At 42.8% G+C, this 23,640-nt stretch overlaps 1 protein-coding gene across 2 annotated transcripts in view; it reads right to left on the reverse strand.

Moving 5' to 3' along the window:
* AVEN (apoptosis and caspase activation inhibitor) overlaps positions 1-23,640 on the reverse strand; it is a 415,433-nt gene that overhangs the window by 107,520 nt on the left and 284,273 nt on the right. The gene's annotated exons all lie outside the window — the stretch shown is intronic.

Consider the following 23,640-nt stretch of genomic DNA (forward strand, 5'->3'; position numbering starts at 1 on the left):
TTTATTCCGCAGCATGACAATTTGTGCTGCGTTTTTGTTGATTTTCCGTTGCAGGTTTTCCCCATTGAATTACATGTGTTGAGACTTTTGCAGCGTATTCGCAGCGATAACACCAAAAATATCGCAACTATGGAAAAAAAATCCTACTTACCCAGAACGCCCTCCTCCTTCCTGCAGTCCGGCCTCCTGGAATGATGTTGCATTTCATGTAACCGCTGCAGCCAATCACAGGCTGCAGTGGTGTTCACATGGGATGATACGTCATCCCAGGAGGCCGGCCTGGATGACGTCAGAGGGCCGGCCTGCTGGGATGACATTACATCCCATGTGACCGCCGCTGCAGCCAGTCACAGGCTGCAGCGTTCACATGGGATGAAGCGTCATCCAGGGAGGCCGGACTGGACAGCACAGGACGGACGCGTCGCTATACCAACGGCCTACGTAAGTATGAGCATTTTTTACAGCGGAAATTCCATCCGAAAAAACGCATGCGGTTTTTGGACGGAATGTACTGCAGTTTCCAGGTCGGATACGCTGCGTGTTTTTTACGCACACACACATATATACGCACACACACATATATACACACAGGACCAACATCAGGAATTAATGGGCCCCATACAGCCAAGATGTCTGGGCCCCCCCCTCCATTACCGGGGGTGGGCAACGGAAAGTGTGGCACTCACGTTTATACATTATACGCATTAACTGATTTTGGTGCTGATGTAAATTACAGTGAACGAAACCATGGAGCAGGCAGTGACCGGTTAATGCCATGGATTTCAATCTATTTAGACAAATTGTATCCCCCTGTATGGCATACAGTGGGATACGTCGCCCGGGAAATGGCCCTGGAAAAACTCCTGAAGTCACTGTCCATGAATGGCAGTGACGTCTGGAGCTTTCCCAGGGCTGGAGTCTTCTACTAGCATTCTGCCCAGGGACTATGGCGCTGTGCCTGATGTCCATATACGTATAGTGACGTCAGTACACTGCCGGAGCGTCGGCAACGCTCTGGCCAGGGATTCCGGACCTGGAGAATCCCCTGACGTCACTTTACATTTATGAACAGTGATGTCAGGAGCTTTCCCAGGGACAAATTCCACGGGCAGAGCACTTATGATGCTCTGCCTGGGGACTCCGGCATTGGGAAGCTCCCGACATCACTGTCCACATAGTAATGTCAGGAGCGGTATACGTCTTTTTGTGGAATCTCTCAGGATGGAATAGCAAAGCCTACTACGCTATTCCATCCTTCAAAAATAAGGTATACCAACATATACCAGTCCGACAGAGGCTAAAAGAACGTAATGGAGACCTATGAATTATAGTCTACGTTGTTTATAGTGTACGTTAGGAGATTTCCTGACGTACACGATAAACTTAGAGCAACAACACGATGTGAAGGGAGCCTTAAGGGAGGGGGAAGCGCTTGTGAGGATGTAAGTAGAGGTAATGCTCCATTCTTACATTGCCATTATAGTTCAATGTGTTTTTCCACAGCAAAAATCGGAGGCTTTCCCTTTGATTTCTGACGCAGATGTGCCACAAGCGTGTATCAGATCCGCACGAGAATAAGGCCCTGTTCACACAGAGTATTTTGTCTTAGAAACGGCGGCAAAAAAACTTCCAAAATCGCCTCCTATTCATTTCAGTGGGAGGCGAAGGCTTTTTTTCCCACGAGCGTAAAAAAACGCTCGCGGGAAAAAAGAAGCGACATGCCCTTTCATCGGGCATTTCCATCTCTGGGAGGCAGAGAAAGCCTGAAGGTAAGGCCACTCAGAGCAGCCCTGACACGGTCGCAACGTGGCCAACAACTGCGCTGGCACTATGTAGGCTGTCAAATACCTTCTTAAGGGGTATTCTGGTTACATGCTCATGCGCACTGCCGCTCCATTCATTCTCTATGGGAGCGCCGGAGATAGCCGAGTGCAGTGTTCGGCTTTTTCCGGCGCTGCCATAGAGAATGAATAGGGAGTAACTTGTTGTAACCTGCAAAATCGTGCGATCATAAAGGGTGTATTAATTCATGGCCACACAACTTTTCAGGTAAAGGGACGGTTTACCCGCATTAACGTGTGGCCACTAAAAGGCTGTTTGACAGCCGCACCGAACATGGTGCTGACGCAGTTGTTAGCCGTGTTGCGACCGTGTCAGGGCCGCTCCGTGTGGCCTTACCCTGAAGGAATTTCGAGGCAGATTTTTCTGCCTGAAAAAAACTGTGTGAACAAGGCCTGAGTCCCATTGTCATTCAATGTTGCTTATCCTCGGCTTTTCCATGCAAAATAAGCAGAATGCTGCTTATTGCTGTAGTGGATTTCTCTTCATGGTGCGGACAAAAATACACGTGGAAAATTTTTCATACCACGTGAACTGGGTTGCAGGATCATCAGCATGTCATCGGAATCCGTATCAAATCCAACATGTGTGGACGGGGTCTTGGGGGTGAGTTAAAAAAAACTCTGTTAGGCCAAATGCACACGATACTTATTATGTGCAAATTTGTCACAGGTATTTTCGTGCGGAAAATCCGCAGTGTAATACAGTACCAGCAAAGCAAATGAGATCAGGAAATTTCATCTACATGTCGCAGATTTTTTCTGCACAAAAATTGACCTGCGGTGCGTATTTGAAAATATGCTACATGTCAAGTTCCTCAATGTGTGCGTGTAGCCTTACAGAATTTGCTAGGGATTTGCAGCAAATTAACCCTTTACATTGTAAAGGATAAAATACTTTACAATTCTGCAACATAATAGGCATGCAGCGGAGTTAAAAATTAGCAGCACGTCCCAAATTCCATGCAGATTTTTTTTCTGCTGCACGTGCATGGGGTTTTGAAAACCCCATTCACATGAGTTAGGGCTTATTCAGACGAACGTGTTAATCGTCCTTGTGAAGGACGTTTTTTTTTAATGGCCGTTACACTGCATGTATTTCTATGGAGCCATTCACACGGTCGTTGCTTTAATGGACCGTGTGAAGGGCCTGAAAAAAAATAGGACATGTCCTATTTTTGTCCATTTTCATGGTTCCCTCAATAGACTCAAGTCTATGAGTAATCTGTGAAAACGGGTCTCGCACGGGTGAAAATCGGCCGTGAAATACGGCCGTTATTCACGGCTGATTTCACACACATTCGTCTGAATATCGCCTTCTATTGTAATTTGTAGTGAATTTTCAGTGCGCAATCCGAACCAAAATTAGGAGACAAGCGGCTTTATCCAGACGTCCATGTTCGGTCTGTGATATACGGACCGTGTATCAGCAGTATTCCCCGGACCGACCACAGTTCAGGGAGACGGGTCTCTAGCATTACAGTTATCTATAATCATTGGAGTCCCTCCCTTCCCATGGGAATACTGTCCCCGGTCCCGTACTGAAAACATGATTACAGTACGGGACAGTATTCCTGCGGAGAGACAGGGACTCCTAGCAGCATTCGTAACTACGATGCTAGAAGTCCGGTTCCCTGAATTGGGGTCGGCCTGGGAAATACAGCCAATACACGCTCCGTATATCACGGACCAAACACGGCTGTCTGAATAAGGCCTTAGTCTAGTTACACAATGCGGTCAAATCCCATTTTTTTGCCATAATTTTTGCAAAATCGCTGCAAAAACGTGATTTGACTGCACTGTGAGAATATAGCCTAACAGCACTATTTTTTCATGTTTTGTATCCTTTTTTTTTTATGCAATTTTCGTAATCGTGGCAAAAATCACACCGTTTTGCCGTGATTTTTAAATAATCACGACAGAACTGCGCCATTATTTACGCGATTTGCGGAAATCGCGGCAAAAACATGCTAAGGAAACGAGAAAAAAACAAAAAACATTTTAACAAACTTTATATATTCTACAAGTGGGGTCAGGAGGAATGGGAAGCAGGATGGAGAAGGGGGGACACTCACCAGCGTGCAGGTCCAGTCGGGCTGTGCAGAGAAGGACGTGTCTGGTGGGCGGATCTCTCCACACGGAGCTTCTGCTTCTCATGCTGCATCTTCCTCTTCTGTAAGTCCTGTCAGGGCCCCAGCAGTAGTTACTTCAGCGGAAGGAACGGGCCCTATTACATTGCAGGGTCCGTTCCTTTCTCCAAGTAACTAACGCTGGGGCCCTCATTCAAATGTTTAAAGCAGCTGAGAAGCAGGCAGGCCCCTATTTTTTCATCATGGTGGCTGGGCCCCTGACGGCAGTACCAGTAGTACTGCCCTGATGGCGGCCCTGCACACACACATATATCTTGGGATGTGTTACATGTAGGCACAGAGTCCTCCAGCAAGTAATTATAAAGTTTTGTCACAATTGTCCTTGAATAAAGTTATTGAACACTAGCAGATCCTTGTAAACAGAATCTAGTGTCCCAGTGGGGAAGCGTCAGATGTTTAATGGCATTTCAATGTACACAGATACATGAAGGACCAAATAAAACACAAAAGTAATTGTATTGTGCTTTAACAACATCTTAAAACGAATAAGCCTAATTATTTTTGTAGATTACATAAAAAGTATAGACAAATATTAATCGTGTACACTAAAGGAGTCCACATCTCCTTGAAAGGGAAATCAATTGGCAAATTGATTCTTTAAAATGAGTGTGTGTCTGGTGAATTTATTATGCTGAAATCAAACCTTATTTTCCTTGATCTGCAAGCTGACATATTCTAATGGGGAGCAAGATTTAGTCCGCTCATTAGTTCAATGTTCACAGACGTCCATAGTAAGGGTATATTCACACGTAGCAGATTTGTTGCAGAAATGTCTGCGGCTGAAAATCTGTTTCATTCATCTAAATGGGGTTGATTCTGCAGCATGGATTTCAGCAAACTGCATTCAGATAAATAGGACATTTATAGAAATTTCTGCAACCACTTTGTTACATGTGAATATACCCGAAGGACATTTGCCCTCAATATTACAGTACAGCTACAGTGTACAACATACCTAAAAGATTATTTTAGAAATCGCAGGACAAATTAAATTTTTGATGATCTTCTAATTCATTGGGAAGGACTAGTATACATAACATTTTTCACTTCCAGTCCCATTTGTATAAAATGTGACAGGAAATGGAAAATGTTATGTATACTAGTCCTTCCCAATGAATTAGAATATCATCAAAAAGTTAATTTATTTCAGTAATTAAATTTAAAAAGTGAACCTCATACATTATATAGATTCATTACACACAGTGATCTATTTCCAGCATTGTTTTCTTCTAATGTTGATGATTATGAAAACAGTTCATGAAAACCCAAAATTTAGTTTCTCAGAAAATTAGAATATTAAATAAGCCCAAAAATGATTTTTAATACCGAAATGTTGGCCTACTGAAAAGTATGTACAGCATAGGCACTCAATACTTGGTCGAGGCTCCTTTTGCATGAATTACTGCATCATTGTGTCGTGGCATGGAGGCGATCATCCTGTGGCACTGCTGAGGTGTTATGGAAGCCCAGGTTGCTTTGATAGCGGCCTTCAGCTCGTCTGGATTGTAGGGTCTGGTGTCTCATCTTCCTCTTCCCAATACCCTATAGATTCTCTATGGGGTTTTCGGTCAGGCGAGTTTGCTGGCCAATCAAGCGCAGTGATACTGTGGTTATTAAACCAGGTATTGGTACTTTGTGTGGGCAGGTGCCAAGTCCTGCTGGAAAATGAATCAGCATCTCCATAAAGCTTGTCAGCAGAGGGAAGCATAAAGTGATCTAAAATTTCCTGGTAGACGGCTGCGTTGACTCTGGACTTGATATAACACAGTGGACCAACACCAGCAGATGACATGGCTCCCCAAACCATCACTGACTGTGGAAACTTCACACTGGACCGCAAGCAACTTGGATTGATGCCTCTCCACCCTTCCTCCAGACTCTGGGATCTTGACTTCCAAATGAAATGCAAAATTTACTTTCATCTGAAAACAAGACTTTGGAATACTGAGCAACAAACCAGTCCTTTTTCTTCTTTGCCCAGGTAAGACGCTTCTGACGTTGTCTCTGGGTCATGAGTGGCTTGACACAAGGAATGCGACAATTGTAGCCTATGTCCTGGATACGTCTGTGTGTGGTGGCTCTTGAAGCACTGACTCTGGCCGCAGTCCACTCCTTCTGAATCTCGCCCAGATTCTTGAATGGCCTTTTCTTGACAATCCTTTCAAGGCTGCGGTTATCCCTGTTGCTTGTAGGGATGCACGATGCATCGAAACTTCGATACTGTTTCGATGCTGTGCATCCCCAAACTGTTCAATACTGTTATTTAATGTATTTCGATACTTAGCTGTGCAACCACACAGCTCAGTATAGTAACACATGAATGTATGAGAGCAGGGCTGCGGCTGTATAATACAGTCATTGCACTGCTCCTGAGTCCTGACAACAAGTGTGCGCCGTCGGGATGATGCGATGAGGCCGGCGCTGTACTAATGATTGCAGGCACTGAAGACAGAACATGACGGGCGCACTGCAAAACAACCTCATGATCTGTCTTCAGTGTCTGCGCCGCCGCTGATTAGTGCAGCGCCGGCCGCATTGCATCATCCTGACCGCGCACGCACTTGCTTGTTGTCAGGAGTGGGGCAATGGCTGTGTTACACAACCGCAGTCCCGCTCTATAACGGCGGAAATCGGAGAAACCTCTCCGCCGCTATTCTCCTGAATGCTGCGATCAAAGCTGACTGCGGCATTCAAGAGGAAGTTAGAAGGGGGGATGCCTCTTGGATCGCATCACAGGAATTCCCAGTGACGCGATTGAGGGACATGCCATATATGGGCAGACAGCCCAGGGTCCATTGAAGGACCCCAGGGCGGTCTAACCATATTTCCTGTTGTTAGGGCATACTTGGGTATGTCCTAACAACTGCCTGTGTACTATCAGTACACAGGCTAATGTACTGGCATATAGATATATGCCAGTACATTAAAGTTTAAAAATAAAGTCAAAACATAAAGTAATGTTAAATTTAAAAAAATACACATACACCTTTTTTACAATAAACATTAAAATAAGTCACAATACATAAAATATTCACATATTGGGTATTGGCGCGGCCGTAATAACTTTCACAACAATTTGCATCATTTATGATGTGTACGCTGTAAAAAAATAAAATAAAAACTGCTTTCTTTCTTTCACTTATTGCGGGGCACGAGGTGTGATGAATTAAACCTCCATGTGCCTCACATTAATAGTAATTAACCCCATCATGTATCTTACACATTAACCCATTATGACTGAGAAACATGATGGGATTAATTACTATTAACCCCTTAAGGACGCAGCCTAGTTTGGGCCTTAAGGCTCAGAGCCCATTTTTCAAATCTGACATATTTCACTTTATGTGGTAATAACGTCGGAATGCTTAAACCTATCCAAGCGATTCTGAGATTGTTTTCTCGTGACACTTTGGGCTTCATGTTCGTGGTAAAATTTGGTCGATATATTCAGTCTTTATTTGTGAAAAATTGCAAAATTTAGAGAAAATTTACAAAAAATAGCATTTTTCAGAATTTAAATGCATCTGCTTGAAAAACAGACGGTTATACCACCCAAAATAGTTACTAGTTCACATTTCCCATATGTCTACTTTAGATTGGCATCGTTTTTTGAACATTATTTTATTTTTCTTGGACGTTACAAGGTTTAGAACATAAACAGCAATTTCTCATATTCTTAAGAAAATTTCAAAAGCCTTTTTTTGAAGGTGCCAGTTCAGTTCTGAAGTGGATTTGAGGGGCCTATGTATTAGAAACCCCCATAAAACACCCCATTTTAAAAACTAGACCCCTCAAAGTATTCAAAACGGCATATAGAAAGTTTTTTAACCCTTCAGGCATTTCACAGGAATTAAAGCAAATTGGAAATGAAATTTGCAAATTTCATTTTTTCTGCTGAATTTCAATTTTATTCAATTTTTTTTTAGTAACAGAGAAGGTTTTACCAGAGAAACACTACTAAATATGTATTGTCCAGATTCTGCAGTTTTTAGAAATGTCCCACATGTGGCCCTACTGCGCTCGTGGACTAAAACACAAGCCCTAGAAGCAAAGAAGCACCTAGTGCATTTTGAGGCCTCTTTTTTATTAGAATATATTTTAGGCAGCATGCCAGGTTTGAAGAGGCGTTGAGGTATCAAAACAATGGAAACCCACCAGAAGTGACCCCATTTTGGAAATTACACCCCTCAAGGAATTCATTTATGGTTTTTGTTATCATTTTGACCGCACAGTTTTTTCACAGCACCTATTTGAATTGGGCTGTGAAATGAAAAAAAATGATATTTTTTCCAATAAAATGTCATTTTTGATCAAATTTTCTTATTTTCACAGGGAACAAAATACTCCATTTTGTTGCCCAATTTGTCCTTAGTGCGGCAATACCCCATTTGTGGTGATAAACTGCCCTTTGGGCCCATGGGAGGGCTCAGACGGAAAGGAGCGCTATGTGTTTGTTGGAGTCCAGATTTTGCAGGATTGGTTTTCGGGTGCCATGTTGCATTTGCAGAGCCCCAGAGGTATCAAAGCAATGGAAACCCACCAGAAGTGACCCCATTTTGGAAACTACACCCCTCAAGGAATTCATTTATGGTTTTTGTTATCATTTTGACCGCACAGTTTTTTCACAGCACCTATTTGAATTGGGCTGTGAAATGAAAAAAATGATATTTTTTCCAATAAGATGTCATTTTTGATCAAAATTTCTTATTTTCACAAGGAACAACATACCCCATTTTGTTGCCCAATTTGTCCTTAGTGCGGCAATACCCCATTTGTGGTGATAAACTGCCCTTTGGGCCCATGGGAGGGCTCAGAAGGAAAGGACCACCATTTGGCCTACTGGAGCTTTTCTGGTGCTAAGTCATGTGTGCAGAAGCCCCTGAGGTACCAGTACAGTTGAAACCCCCGAGAAGTGACCCCATTTTAAAAACTACACCCCTTAAGACATTCATCTAGAGGTGTAGTGAGCATTTTGACCCCACAGGTACTGTGTAAAAGATAATGCGCAGCAGATGGTGCAGTGTGAGATTTGCAATTTTATATATGTATATGCCATTTCAGTGTCCAATATAGTGTGCCCAGCATGCGCCACCGGAGATATACACCCCTTAAATTGTAATGTGGGTTCTCCTGGGTACGACAATACCCTACATGTGGCTGTTATCAGCTGCCTCGGCATACGGCAGGGCTCAGAAGGGAAAGATGAGGGGGGTAAGCTGTGCGGAGTGCATCAGGGTAAATTAAAAATCAAGGGATGTATGATACATTTTAAAACAATCTTTTATACAGAGCCCTGGTTTTTCGGGACACGTGTCACATTGGTATATTGTGTTCTTCCTTATCCCCCTCTTATAGCAGACTCTGCACCTCTTTTGACTCTTTCCCTTTCCACCGGTTTGGGGACCTTCTCCTGGAAAGTGTTGCCCTGGTACGATGCGTGTGGCCTCGCTTCCAGAAGTACTGGGTGCCCCCCCTTCCTGGTCCCTAAAGATTAGATCTTGAAATTCCAGGAAAGTTCCCCTCTGGCCTGCACATCGACGTAGCACATACGCATTGTACAAAGCCATCTGTATGATGTGCCCGGCCAGCTTCTTATACCACACCGCATGGCGCTGTAGGGCTTCAGGACTTGATTTGACAAGTCCATCCCTCCCATGTACCTATTGTAGTCCAGGATGCAGTCTGGTTTGGGGGTGGCCTTTCCTTCATATATCCTAAACCTGTAGGTATACCCTGATGCACTCTCGCACAGCTTATACATCTTCACGCCATACCTTGCCCTCTTACCTGGCAGGTACTGGCGGAATTGAACCCTCCCTTTAAAATGTACCAGGGACTCATCAATAGAAAAACACTTCTCGGGGGTGTATGCTTGGGAAAACCGGGCACTGGAACGGTCTAATAGGGGTCTCCGTTTATACAAACGGTCAAAACTGGGGTCATCTCGGAGTGGGCACGGCTCATTATCAGTATAATGTAAGAAGCGAAGTATTGCCTCATTTATTTATTTTTTTAGGTTCCAGTTCATTTCTGAAGTTGCTTTGAGGGGCCCATATATTAGAAACCCCTATCAAACACCCCATTTTAGAAACTAGACCCCTCAAAGTATTCACAACAGCATTTAGAAAGTTTATGAACCCTTTAGGTGTTTCACAGGAATTTAGAGCAAAGTAGAGGTGAAATTTACTCTTTTTATACCATTTTTTTTATAACACAAAAGGATTTATCAGAGAAACACAAATTAATACGTATTGCCCAGATTCTGCAGTTTAGAGAAATATCCCACATGTGGCCCTCGGGCGGTAATGACTGAAGCACCGGCCTCCGAAGCAAAGGAGCACCTAGTGGATTTTGAGCCCTCCTTTTTATTAGGCACCATGTCCGGTTTGAAGAGGTCTTGTGGTGCCAAAACATTGGAAACCCCCCAAAAGTGACCCCAATTTGGAAACTAGACCCCTTGAGGAATCCATTGTAGTTTTCATGGGGTGCATGCGGCTTTTTGATCAGTTTTTATTCTATTTTTAGGTGGCGTGGTGACTAATAAACAGCAATTCTACTATTGTTTTTGTATACTTTTTTTTTTACAGCGTTCACCGTGCGCTATAAATGACATATTCACTTTATTCTGCGGGGCGATACGATCACGTCGATACCAGATTTTTATAGTTTTTTTTTATGTCTTATGGCGTTTGCACAATAAAATACGTTTTGTAAACAATCATTCACTTTTTGTGTTACCTTATTCTAAGAGCCATAACGTTTTTATTTTTCAATCAATAAAGCCGTGCGAGGACTTATTTTTTGCGTAACGAACTGTATTTTCCATCAGTAGCAATTTTAGGTACATGCGACTTTTTGATCTCTTTTTATTCCATTTTTTGGGAGGTGAAGTGACCAAACAATTGTGATTGTGGTACGGTTTATTAATATTTTTTTTTACGGCGTTCACCGTGCGGGATAAATAACAAAATAATTTTGTAGTTCAGGCCGTTACGGACGCGGCGATACCAATTATGTATAGTTTATTTGTTTGTTTATATATTTTTATTAATAATAAAGGACTGATAAGGGAAAAAGTGGGACTTTTACTTTTATTACTTTTAAAACTTTTATTTTCTTATTTTTACACATCTTTTTTTAACTTTTTTTTTACTTTATTACTTTGTCCCACTAGGGGACATGAGGGCAGGAGGCCCTGATCGCTATTCTAATACACTGCACTACATGCGTAGTGCAGTGTATTAGAACTGTCAGCTACTCACTGACAGCAAGCATAGTGGGTCCTGACGTTGTCAGGACCCACTAGGCTTCCGTCTATGGCATAGCCGGACGCCATTGTTTGGTGTCCGGTTGCCATAGTCACCATCGCCGGCCGCTATCGCGTAGCAGGCCGGCGATGGCAGCTTAACCCCTAAAAAGCCGCGATCTCTATAGAACGCGGCTTTTAAGGGGTTAATCAGCGGGGACACAGCGATCGGTCCCCGCTGTAGGAGCTGTGACAGCTGCTGAACAAGACAGCAGCGTCACAGCTCCTGTATGTGTCGGGAGGACGGCCGAAACGGCCGTTACTCCCGAGACGTACTATTACGGCATGGAGCGCGAACGATACAGCTGCCATGACGTAATAGTACGTCAAGGAGCGGGAAGGGGTTAATGTGAGGCACATTCAAAATTCATCACACTTCGTGCCTCACATAAGAAAACGGAAGAACCTTTTTTTATTACTGTTGGCAAAGTATCAAATTGGTAACAAAATCGCAATACTAAATGAAGTATCGGTATCGAAGTCCAAATTCTGGTATCGTGACATCCCTAGTTGCTTGTGCACCTTTTTCCACCACACTTTTTCCTTCCTATCAACTTTCCATTAATATGCTTGGATACAGCACTCTGTGAACTGCCTGCTTCTTTAGCAGTGTCCTTTTGTGGCTTAGCCTCCTTGCGAAGGGTGTCAATGACTGTCTTCTGGACAGCTGTTAAGCCAGCATTCTTCCCCATGATTGTGTAGCTACTGAACCAGACTGTTGGACCATTTAGAGGCTTAGGAAACCTTTGCAGGTGTTTTGTGTTGATTCGCTGATTAGAGTGCGACACCATGAATCTACAATCTTGAACTTTTACCCAATATTAAAATTTTCTGAGAGACTAAATTTTGGGTTTTCATTAACGGTTAGCCATAATCAACATTTAAAGGAAAAAAAAATGCTGGAAATAGATCACTCTGTAATGAATCTATATAATATATGAGTTTCAATTTTTGAATTGAATTACTGAAATAAATTAACTTTTTGATGATATTCTTATTCATTAAGAACTAGTAAGTGGGGGCGTGGCCTGGTAATGGCGCCGAGCGGACGTGTGGACTGAGAGCTCCGCTACAGACTTCATCCCAGCAAGCACTTTAGCATGAGAAGGCAGAGGCAAACGGCACCCTGATGAGCAGGAGAACACCAAGGCATACAGGCACACCATCCAGATCACAATCGAGGGCACTTACCGGAGGCATTCACAGGTATTTTGGCGACACAGTGAGGGGAGAGAAATCCAAGATGGCGCCGCCGGGCCCTGAACGCCGGACCAGGGGAAATGGAAGCACAGTACAAGACGCTTCCCCTACAGCTCCCCCATCCAGCTCAAACCTCCTCTCCTAGCTCCTCGTCGCCTCAGAAGAATACTACAGGCCTAACCACGCAAATGGTTGCGACAGATATGATCTCTGTTCCAGGGAATATGCTTATGGAGCTAAAACAACAACTTGCTGCAGTTCCAACAAAGGGGGACATGGAAGCTTATGTGAGCAGATTGGAGACCACGTACAAATCTGAGATACAGGCGCTGACATGCAGTCTTTCTCAGCTTACAGACCAGGTACAGCGCATGGATGGAGATATTACAGCGACTTCTCAGGCACAAGCATCCCACCAGTCTACACTGGAACAACATACTCAGCAAATCCATATGCTGTTTAATATCGCTGAAGACCATGAAAACCGCAACCGTCGGAATAACTTGCGTGTACGTGGCCTGCCGGAGACATATAGCACTGCCTCTATAGTTCCTACCCTGAAGGGCCTTTTCAACTCTCTCCTAGGACGTGAGCCTGAATCTGCTCTGGATAGAGCACACCGCACTCTGGGTCCTAGAAACGCAGATCCCGATAGGCCGAGAGATATCCTGTGCCGCATTCACTACTTTACGCTGAAGGAAGAAATATTTCGAAAAGCCAGAGATAAAGGCGATATCGTATGGGAGTGGACGAAACTTCAACTCTTATCTGATCTCTCCAAAATGACTTTGGACAAACGTAGGAACCTGCGCCCTTTACTGGATGTTCTGCGGGAGCATGGGATTCCATATTCTTGGGGATATCCGTTCCAGCTTCAAGTCAGGAAAGATGGCGTTCTCTTCTTCGTCCGGGAGCTAGCCGACATCCCAGAGTTCTGTGAGGCATTAGACATCCCAAGAGTCTCCATATTGGACTGGCCCTCAACTCCGTTTCTTCCCCAAAGAGCGCACCAAGGTCGTCGCGGCAGATCTCCAGCCCGTCGCGGACGGCGTCAGGAGCGACGACAGATGGAACCGGTTCCAGAAAATTAAGTGGTGGTCGTGAGTATATATACTCACCCACATGTAGCATAATTATAAGCCCTTTCCGGCTTTGACACAGAACTCTCATGATTACATATTTGTATTCTATACAGACACAGGTTGAGGGTTCATGATGTTTTTTGAGAGAATCTAGAACGAATACCTTGATGTGATATGCTTTTATATAACTGTGCTCCGGTTAGAGATAGACGAGGTTCATTAGCACTTTACATAAATGTGTCACTTTAATGGTACAACGTTCCACTATTTGCCTCTGAATGTATATTTAAAGTTCCGCAACATCTCATGTGTCATACCATACTGCCTTAGATAATACCGCTTAACGGGTGTTCTCCATAGCTCCTTCTGGTGCTATACTGTTCTCTTGATACTTATTCATATTGTATTATTTCATGTTGTTCTTCCTGCTCTATTTTTTCAGTAATATTGCTGGGGTGATAGTCTAAGCGTTCGCTGGGTTCCTGACTAGTCACTCTTCCAATTAGGGATTCACTGGTTCGCCAGTGTTACTTGGTTTGTAATATCTCTCTGATTTAGTCATCAGAGAGCGGGTTTTCACCCTTATTCTATACATAATATTCGAAGTTCGTTTTATTTTTATTTTTGTTTCAATTTCTCCTATACCTAAACTTATCCCCCTTCTTTCCTTCTTCCCGCCTTTTTAGTGGGAGGGGATGGCCTCCCTAAAGATGTGCACTCTGAATGTCAGGGGATTTAATATTCCTGAAAAACGCGCACAGATCCTTTATGACATGCATAAAGAGAGGGTCCAACTCTTGTTTTTACAGGAGACCCATTTTAAAACAGCACACACCCCTCGTCTTAGCACTCAATATTACTCCAAGTGGTATCATAGCACGAATACGGAGTCCAAAAGCAAAGGGGTTAGTATTGCAATTCATAAATCCCTATTGCACGAGGTATTGGCGACGGTGTCAGACACGGAGGGTCGCTATTTATTTGTCAAAATTTCTCTACATGGCAAGGTGATTACGTTGGCTAACATTTATCTGCCTAATCAGGATCAGGCTAGGGTGTGCAGGTCATTGTTGCGTAGGCTGGAGGATTTCTCAGAAGGTCTACTGGTAATTGGAGGCGATTTTAACCTAGTGTTGGACAGATATCTTGACTCATCGTCTGGTAAAAGCTCGGTACCTAGGTCACATTTGTCAGCCTTATCATCCACATTACATACAATGCAGTTAGTCGATGTGTGGCGCACGCTCCACCCACAAACCAAAGATTACACCTACTTTTCTGCGTTACATAATTCATATAGTAGAATTGACATGTTCCTTCTCCGCCACCATCTCCTCACATGGAAACCCACCACAATGATTGGGAATGCACTCTGGTCGGATCACGCTCCGGTGTATCTGATTTTAGATATCCCAGATAAGCCGAAACATTTTAAGAACTGGAAGCTGAATGACAACCTCCTAAACGACACAGTCTGTATGACCGCAATGAAGAACTCCATTCAGTCCTTCATTCTTAATCATACAGCTGACACAACAGCCTTACCACTGCAGTGGGAGGCGTTGAAATGTGTGTTAAGAGGAGTTCTCATTCAACATGGGTCACGCCTGAAAAAGGAGAAAGGAGCCCAAATGACCAAATTATTAGATAAGATTAACGTCCTTGAGACCCAACATAAACGCACGCAACTCCATACTACACTATCAGAACTCGGCCTCGCTAGGAACCAACTCAGGGAACTGCTCGACCAATCCTACACGAGGTATAGAGACAGGAATCGGCAGTGGCGTAGCTATAGGGGTCGCAGCGGTCGCAGTTGCGATCGGGCCCCTAAGCCTGGGGGGCCCACGGGCCCCCGTTGCCATACAGCATGTTTTCTAACTAAATCTTCTGTGCTGTGAAGCCGGCACTTCCGGGTTACGGTCACATGGTACACTTAGTGTACCATGTGACCGTGTTGTCACGTGACACGGCTTCCAGACAGAGCAGAAGAGTCGGTGCGGAGGACTACAGGTAAGCTGCAGTGTAATGTAACGTTATGTATTGTAATGTAATGTATGTGATGCCTTGTAATGTATTGTGTTGTATGCGGAGGAGAGGGGGGAGCGTTAAATCACAGCCCCCCTCTCCTCCACCGCAAACTGCACAATACAGTATAATACACATGAGTGTATGAGAGCGGGGCTGCGGCTGTGTAATACAGTCACTGCCCCGCTCCTGAGTCCTGACATGTGAGCGCCGTCAGGATGATGTGATGCGGCCGGCGCTGCACTAATGAGCGTCGGCACTGAAGACAACATGGTGGGCGCGCTACAAAACACCCCCATGTTCTGTCCTCAATGCCTGAACCGCCGCTCATTAGTGCAGCGCCGGCCGCATCACCTCATGCTGACCGTGCACGCACTTATATCAGGAGCGGGGCAATGGCTGTATTACACAGCTGCAGCCCCGCTCTATAACGGCGGAGATCAGAGAAACCGCTCATCTCCGCCGCTATTCTCTTGAATGCTGCGATCAAAGCTGACTGCAGCATTCAGGGGAAAATGAGAAGGGGGGATGCCCCTGGATCGCGTCACAGGGAATTCCTGTGACGCGATTAAGGGACATACCATATATGGGCAGACAGCCCAGGGTCTGTTGAAGGACCCCAGGGCTGTCCTACCATATTTCTTGTTGTTAGGGCATACTGAGGTATGTCCTAACAACTGCCTGTGTACTATCCGTACACAGGCTAATGTACTGGCATATAGCTATAGGCCAGTACATTGAAGTTTAAAAATAAAATAAAAACAAAGTAATGTTAAATAAAAAAAATACACATACACCTTTTTTATAATAAACTTTAAAATAAGTCTCAATACATAAAACATACACATAATCGGTATTGGCGCGCCCGTAATAAACTGCACAACAATTTTTTTGCATCATTTATGATGTCTACTCTGTAAAAAAATAAAATAAAAATTGCTTTCTATCACTTAGGCACCATTCACACGACCGTGCCCGCAATCAGGGCCCGCAATTGCGGGCACGGCCGGCCGCCGACTGCCACCCGCATTTTCGGGCCGTGCTCCCATACAAAGTATGGGAGAACGGCCTGCAAAATGCAAAAGGACGGACATGTTCCATAATTTTCGGAACATTTCTACGGCACGGACACCCATCCGTAGCGCTACGGAAATGTGTCCGCGCTCAATAAAAGTGAATGGAGGTTATTTACGGTCGTGTGCATGGGGCCTAATTGTGAGGCACAAGGTGCGATGATGAATTTAACCTCCATGTGCCTCACATTAATAGTAACTAACCCCATCATGTACCTTACACATTAACCCATTATGACTGAGAAACATGATGAGGTTAATTACTATTAATGTGAGGCACATTCAAAATTCAACACACCTCGCGTCTCACATCAGAAAATGGAAGAACTTTTTATTTTATTTTATTACTGTTGGCAAAGTAAACGAAGTATCGGTATCGAAGTCCAAATTTTGGTATCGTGACATCCCTACACTGTGGGTCTCGTCCCCCTGGGGGTTCGTGAGTCACTCACCGAGGTCCCGGTTCCAATCAATGCTGGAGCAAGGAGCTGACATCTCCTTGATCCAGCATTCCCTGTGCCGTGAGCGGCTCGACGCAGGCAGGCGGGATGTAGCGACATCATCGCGCCTTCCTGCGCTGAGTCACTCATAGTACACACCGGAGGAGGCGAAGGATCCTCCACTCGACGTGGGAACGGGGATAGGTAAGTAATTATGCACATATGGGGGCATTATACTGTATGGGGGCTGATATTGCAGGGGGGGGGCATTATACTGTATAGGGGGCTGATATGGGGAGCATTATACGGTATGGGGCTATTATGGGGGGGCAGTATACGGTATGGGGCTATTATGGGGGGGCAGTATACGTTATGGGGCATTATACTGTGTGGGGGCAGCTATGGGAGCATTAACTGTGTGGGGTCATTATACTATGGGGGCTGTTGGGCAAGGCGTCTGGGCATAGGAGCGCGCAGGGGTCTGATGATGATGGTGGTGCTGGGGAGGGGTAGGGGGGCCCAAGCTGAATTCTTGCACCCGGGCCCATGAGCCTTTAGCTACGCCCCTGGGAATCGGAAGTACTTTTATGAACTCGCTGACAAGTGTGGACGACCTCTCGCAAGGGCGCTGCATCCCAGATTACAGGCTGCATATATCCCTAAATTACACACAGCATCAGGGCAGGTGGTTTCTGATCCCAAGGACATCACTATGGGTTTCCAACAATACTATTCTTCCCTATACAACATTAAGGGTAGCTTACATGACATTCCGGTGGAAACACTACAGTCCAAAATAGACGAGTACTTGAACGAGACTCCAGTCCCTACTCTTTCCCAGGCAGACTCTGACATGTTAGAGTCTGATTTCACGGAGGACGAAGTGCTGCAAGCTTTTAAGGACTCTCCATTGGGAAAGAGTCCGGGACCTGACGGTTTCAATAACAAATTTTACAAAACATTCCAGGAGCTTCTAATTCCTTTTTTAGCAAGGGTTTTCAACTCCATCACTCCAACATGCGGCTTCGCCCAACAGTCGCTTGAGGCACACATCACATTACTACCAAAACCGGGGAAGGACCCTACGTCGTGCCCTAACTTCCGCCCGATTTCACTGATCAACGTGGATGTCAAATTATTTGCGAAGATCATCGCATCACGCATGTCTCCTATCTTACCGTCTCTCATCCATGATGATCAGGTGGGATTCGTCAAGGGACGAGAGGCAAGAGACAATACAAATAAGACCATCCTTCTCATGTCTTATGCACAACGACAACGGATCCCTACATGCCTGCTCTCTGTGGACGCCGAAAAGGCGTTTGACAGGGTAAGTTGGCAATTCCTTGGGAGGGCATTGTCACAAATTGGTTTGGGCAACAATATGCTTGGAAAAATAATGTCTTTATACACAAAACCTACAGCCAGGGTGCGCGTGAATGGGCTATTATCAGATCCACTGCACATTTCAAATGGTACCAGACAGGGATGCCCGTTATCCCCTATCTTATACGTTCTCACCATGGAACATTTGGCTAGTGCATTGCGGAAAAACTCATCCATAAAAGGAATAAACGTGAGATCAATGCATACCAAACTTGCTTTATATGCAGATGACCTCCTCTTGTATGTAACTGAACCTATTGTGACTTTGCCATCTATCCTTAAGGAATTCGAACGTTTTAGTCAGCTCAGCAATTTCAAAGTCAACTACTCTAAAACTGAAGCTTTAAAAGTCTCCCTCAGCAGTGAGTCGGTTGAACACTTAAAACAAAATTTCCCATTCAAATGGCAGCAAGAATCTCTAAAGTATCTGGGAATCAATATCCCAACGGATTTGACAGAGTTGTTCCGTCTGAACTACACCTCTTTATTGCATCGCACAATGAAAGACGTGGAGCAGTACTCTTCGGCTCGCCTTTCTTGGTTTGGCCGAATCAATGCGGTAAAAATGGGCATTTTACCTAGATTTTTATATCTATTTCAGACGGTCCCGATTCTGGCAACTCAACCCTACTTCCGTCAGTTACAGAGAAGCATAAATAAATTTATTTGGGGATCTAAAAAAACCCGAATAAGCCTGAAAGTGCTCTGTAAACCAAAATCGGAGGGAGGGGCGGGGCTACCAGATTTTAAAAAATACCACTCTGCAGCATTGTTGATGAGAATCGCTGACTGGTTTAGATCATACACCCACAAACAATGGGTCCGTTTGGAATTTCCCCTTTACGACTAACATCTCTCCCATGGACGGCCAAACAGCTCAGAAATACCTCTATGCTATCATCGTTAACACAAAACTTTTTAGTGGCTTGGGACAGGGAAGCAGCGGCTCTTAACCTAACTCATTGTCTTGGTCCTTTCACTCCTTTATTTGACAATCCAGACTTCACACCGGCAGTGGGAGTCGAGGAATTTCTTTCTTGGAAGAAGAGAAGATGAGAAGAAGCAAAACACACGGCGCCACATAGTGCAGGTTACCCAGGTATGGAGTGGTGTAAAAGAAGAGTGGTACTCACCTGGTAACGGGTGGTAGAAAGCAATAAAGAATAAAGATACAGCTGCTGCCAGGACTCGGGACCGGTGATTCGGATGAACGACCGCGAAGGTTGTGCTGGGTTAGCAGAAAAAGGAGTCACCGCGGGCGCTGCTGCACTTCAATGGAACCAAAATGCTTTGAAGGTTCGGATTGTTGGTAATAATGTACGGAAGAGTGTAAGAATAAATGGAATTTATTGATAATATGACTACGCGTTTCAATGCCGTACCGGCATCTTCATCAGGTCATGAACGAACATACAAAATTCACTGTTTAAATAGCCATGTTAATGTTGAAAAAAACCCGCCAATGTGAACGGGGTCAAGGTGTTTAAGTGACGTCATAGTTCAAAGTTCAAAATTCAAAGGACCGGATAAACACACAAAAAACAGTAAAAGTATGTCATATAATAAAAACAATTAAAATAAATAGAGAAAGAAGAGTATTAAATATGTGAAAAGAAAAAATAATGAAAACCATGTAATTAGGAAGACTTGAAATGTAGTACGGAATGTATGCCGAAGCGACACGATAAAAAGGCTGCCCGGTGTAAGCCGGATAATATAGGATACTCATGTAAGTGGATACAGATATAAATATGGACTACATATATGGTGTGTGGTATAAAGGTTCTAACCTTTATGTTCCAAAAATATAGTTTTTAGAATGATAGAAATAATGTCGGCAATAATTCCAAAACGCCAATATTCATATAAGGAATTGGAAAAATAAAAAACACTAGTCAAAGGCAAGCTAGATTTCAGAAGTATTAAAAAGCCAAAATTGTATAGTACGTTTGAACATAAAACACTATATACAAAGTATGCTAAAAATAAAAAAGATAAAAGGTAAAGGTGGAAATACATCGGCAATGGAAAAAATTATTTTCATAGTAAGAAATTTCAATACGAATTACATTATAAAAAATTGTAAAAGTACACAAACTAACAGAAATGTCGGGAAATGCCAGAGAGGTAATAGCCTTATAGATTAAAACAAAGTCGGCAAAGCCGATAAATTGTAATTGATGACCCAACGAAATTAAGAGAAAGCAATGTGTCATGAATGAAATTCAAAAAGGGAACGTAATGAAAAATATATCTGAGGGGGGAAGCATCAAAAATGTGTAAGAAATTAACCGGTAACGTGGTAAACGGGTTATGTGTAAAATAGTGATATATATAAGAGATACTGTAAACTGTAACGTCGGCAAAGCTGGAAAATGGATTTGGTGATGCAATGAAATCGATGTCATGGGTACAAAAAATTATAATAATGAATGAATAAATAAAGACAAAAAATATTAATAATAATAATACATAATAATAATAATGAAAATGAATAAAATAAATATGAAAATAAAAATAATTATAAAATTAAATATAAATAATAATAAAAATAAAAAAGCATAACCAAAAGTATAACTGAAAAAGGAGCATCATAACGTATATGAAAATCACCAAAAACTTAATAAAAGGATATGTATAATATAAATTTGCATACACAATAATATAATGTAATATAATGATAAATTACTAATCAATGATGTTTAACAGCAGAAAACAAAAAGTTAGATGATGAATAATAAAGTGATATACTAATCAAGAGTGGATTCAGATATATCATTAAGGCCATCTGGTTGGAGGGTCTTCATTTTAAAGATCCAGTAATTTTCACGCTGTTTAAGCTTACTAAATCGATTGTTAATATTAAGTGGAATTTGCTCTATAGGCGTGATACGTATACTACTGAACTGGCTGTTGTGTATGATGGAAAAGTGTCGAGAGACACTATGTTTTAAAAAACCAGTGTTTATATTGAATCTGTGATTATTGATCCTTGTACGTAAACATTGTGTAGTGCGGCCAATGTATTGGAGATGACATGGACACTCCAACATATAAATAACAAACGAGCTTCCACAATTGAGAAAGCTATTAATATTAAAAGATTCTTTAGTTACTGCAGATATGTAGGTAGATGTTTTATGGGTTATATTGGTACAACACATGCAACGCTGTCGACCACATTTGTAAGAACCAAGAGTCCTAGGGAGCAAAGTGGAGCAGAGTGCCATGGAATTTTTTATTTTACTGGGTGCTAAAATGTTTTTGAGGGATTTGGATCGTCTATAAGTGATGATAGGTCTATCAGGTAATTCTGTTTTTAAGAAAGGATCATTTTTCAGGATATGCCAGTGTTTATCAAGAACTTCTCGGATTTTTTTACTTCCACTATTGAATGATGTAATAAAATTGTTACTAAAATTTTGTTTATTTTTAATTACTTTCTCATGTTTGACGCATGAATCTTGCGAGAGTAGAGCAGCTTGACGATGTGCCCCTTTAATGAGACTCAAAGGAAAATTATTTTCCCTGAATCTTTTTTCTAATAGATTGCATTCCTCTATGAAATCTGAGTCTGTTGTACAATTCTTTCTCACCCTTCTAAATTGACCAAAGGGGACAATTTTTATCCATGGGGGATAGTGGGCGCTGTTAAAGTTTAAATAGCTGTTGACATCCACCGTTTTGAAGTGTGTCCTTGTAGTAAATTTGTTAATACTGGTATCAAAAGCAATAGTCAGATCTAGAAAGTCAATAGACATTGTAGAAAAGGTATGTGTAAAAGACAATCCTAAACTATTCGTATTTAGGGACTCAATAAAGGATATAGCCTCAGTCTCATTGCCCAACCAGATGAAAAGAAGGTCATCTATGTAACGCTTATAGAATAAAATTTTGCTTTTGAAGGGGTGATCATGATAAATATACTGGTCTTCGAAATATCCCATATAAAGATTGGCATAGGATGGTGCGAACCTCGAGCCCATGGCGCATCCTTTAATTTGACTATAAAATTTGTTATCAAAGCTAAACGAGTTATGATTTAAAATGAAGTCAACACATTTGATTAAAAATTCGGTTTGATTCTCAGACATACAGGTTTTGGTTGAAAGTGTCGACCTAATGACCTCAAGACCTTTGGCATGGGGAATGTTACTATAAAGGGCCGTTACATCAGCAGTAAGAAAATTGATGGGGTACATAGAGTTAGTGACATTTATTGAGTGAAGTTCTCTTATTATTTGGGTGGAATCCCTGAGATATGAAGGTAGGCTAGTTACTAGAGGTTGAAGGTGAATGTCAATGAAGTGTGAGAGATTACTGGTCAAGGACCCAATGCCCGATATGATAGGACGTCCAGGGGGATTAGTGATGGACTTATGTATCTTGGGGAGATGATATAGAAATGGCATATTTGGAAAGAGCACATTGAGAAAACCTCTTTCCTTCTTGGTGATGACTCCTTCATGAAAGGCTGTGTCTATCAGGTGAGTGTATTTGGGTATATGAATGGGTACGGGGTTAGTTTCTAATCTGACATAAAAACTATTATCATCCAAGATTCTATAGGATTCGCCCAAATATTTGTCTTTATCCATAATTACAATTCCCCCGCCCTTGTCAGCAGAACGGATAACTATATTATTATTTTTGGCAAGTGTTTTGAGGGAATTTCTTTCCTGGTAGGTCAGATTGTCAGGTGTATTAATAGGTTTATCAAGGGATCTAAATTCATTCCCTACGAGAGCAGAAAAGGTTTCTAAAAAAGAACCTTGGTGATGTAGAGGATAAAAGCTTGATTTAGGCTTTAAATCAGTGGTGATGATTACAGGGGGAATAATTGTAGTGGAGGGTTCTGAAACAGGAATTAGTACTGGAAAAGTAGGGACCAATTTTGTCATAGAAAAATGCCTAGTTAGGGTAAGCTTTCGGACAAAACGATTGAGGTCCATGAAGAGATCAAAGGTGTTGGGTGTAGAAACAGGGCAAAAGGAGAGACCCTTACTAAGGAGGCTGATCTCATGTATACTGAATTCATATGAGGATAGGTTGAAAAGTTTGACCTTTAGTGATTGGTCCGATGTTTCTTTAAGTTGGTTGGTGGAGTTCTTTCTGTTGGCATTGCGTTTACGCCCAC

The sequence above is a fragment of the Rhinoderma darwinii genome, chromosome 12, assembly GCF_050947455.1.
Source record: "Rhinoderma darwinii isolate aRhiDar2 chromosome 12, aRhiDar2.hap1, whole genome shotgun sequence".
Taxonomy (NCBI): Eukaryota; Metazoa; Chordata; class Amphibia; order Anura; family Rhinodermatidae; genus Rhinoderma; species Rhinoderma darwinii.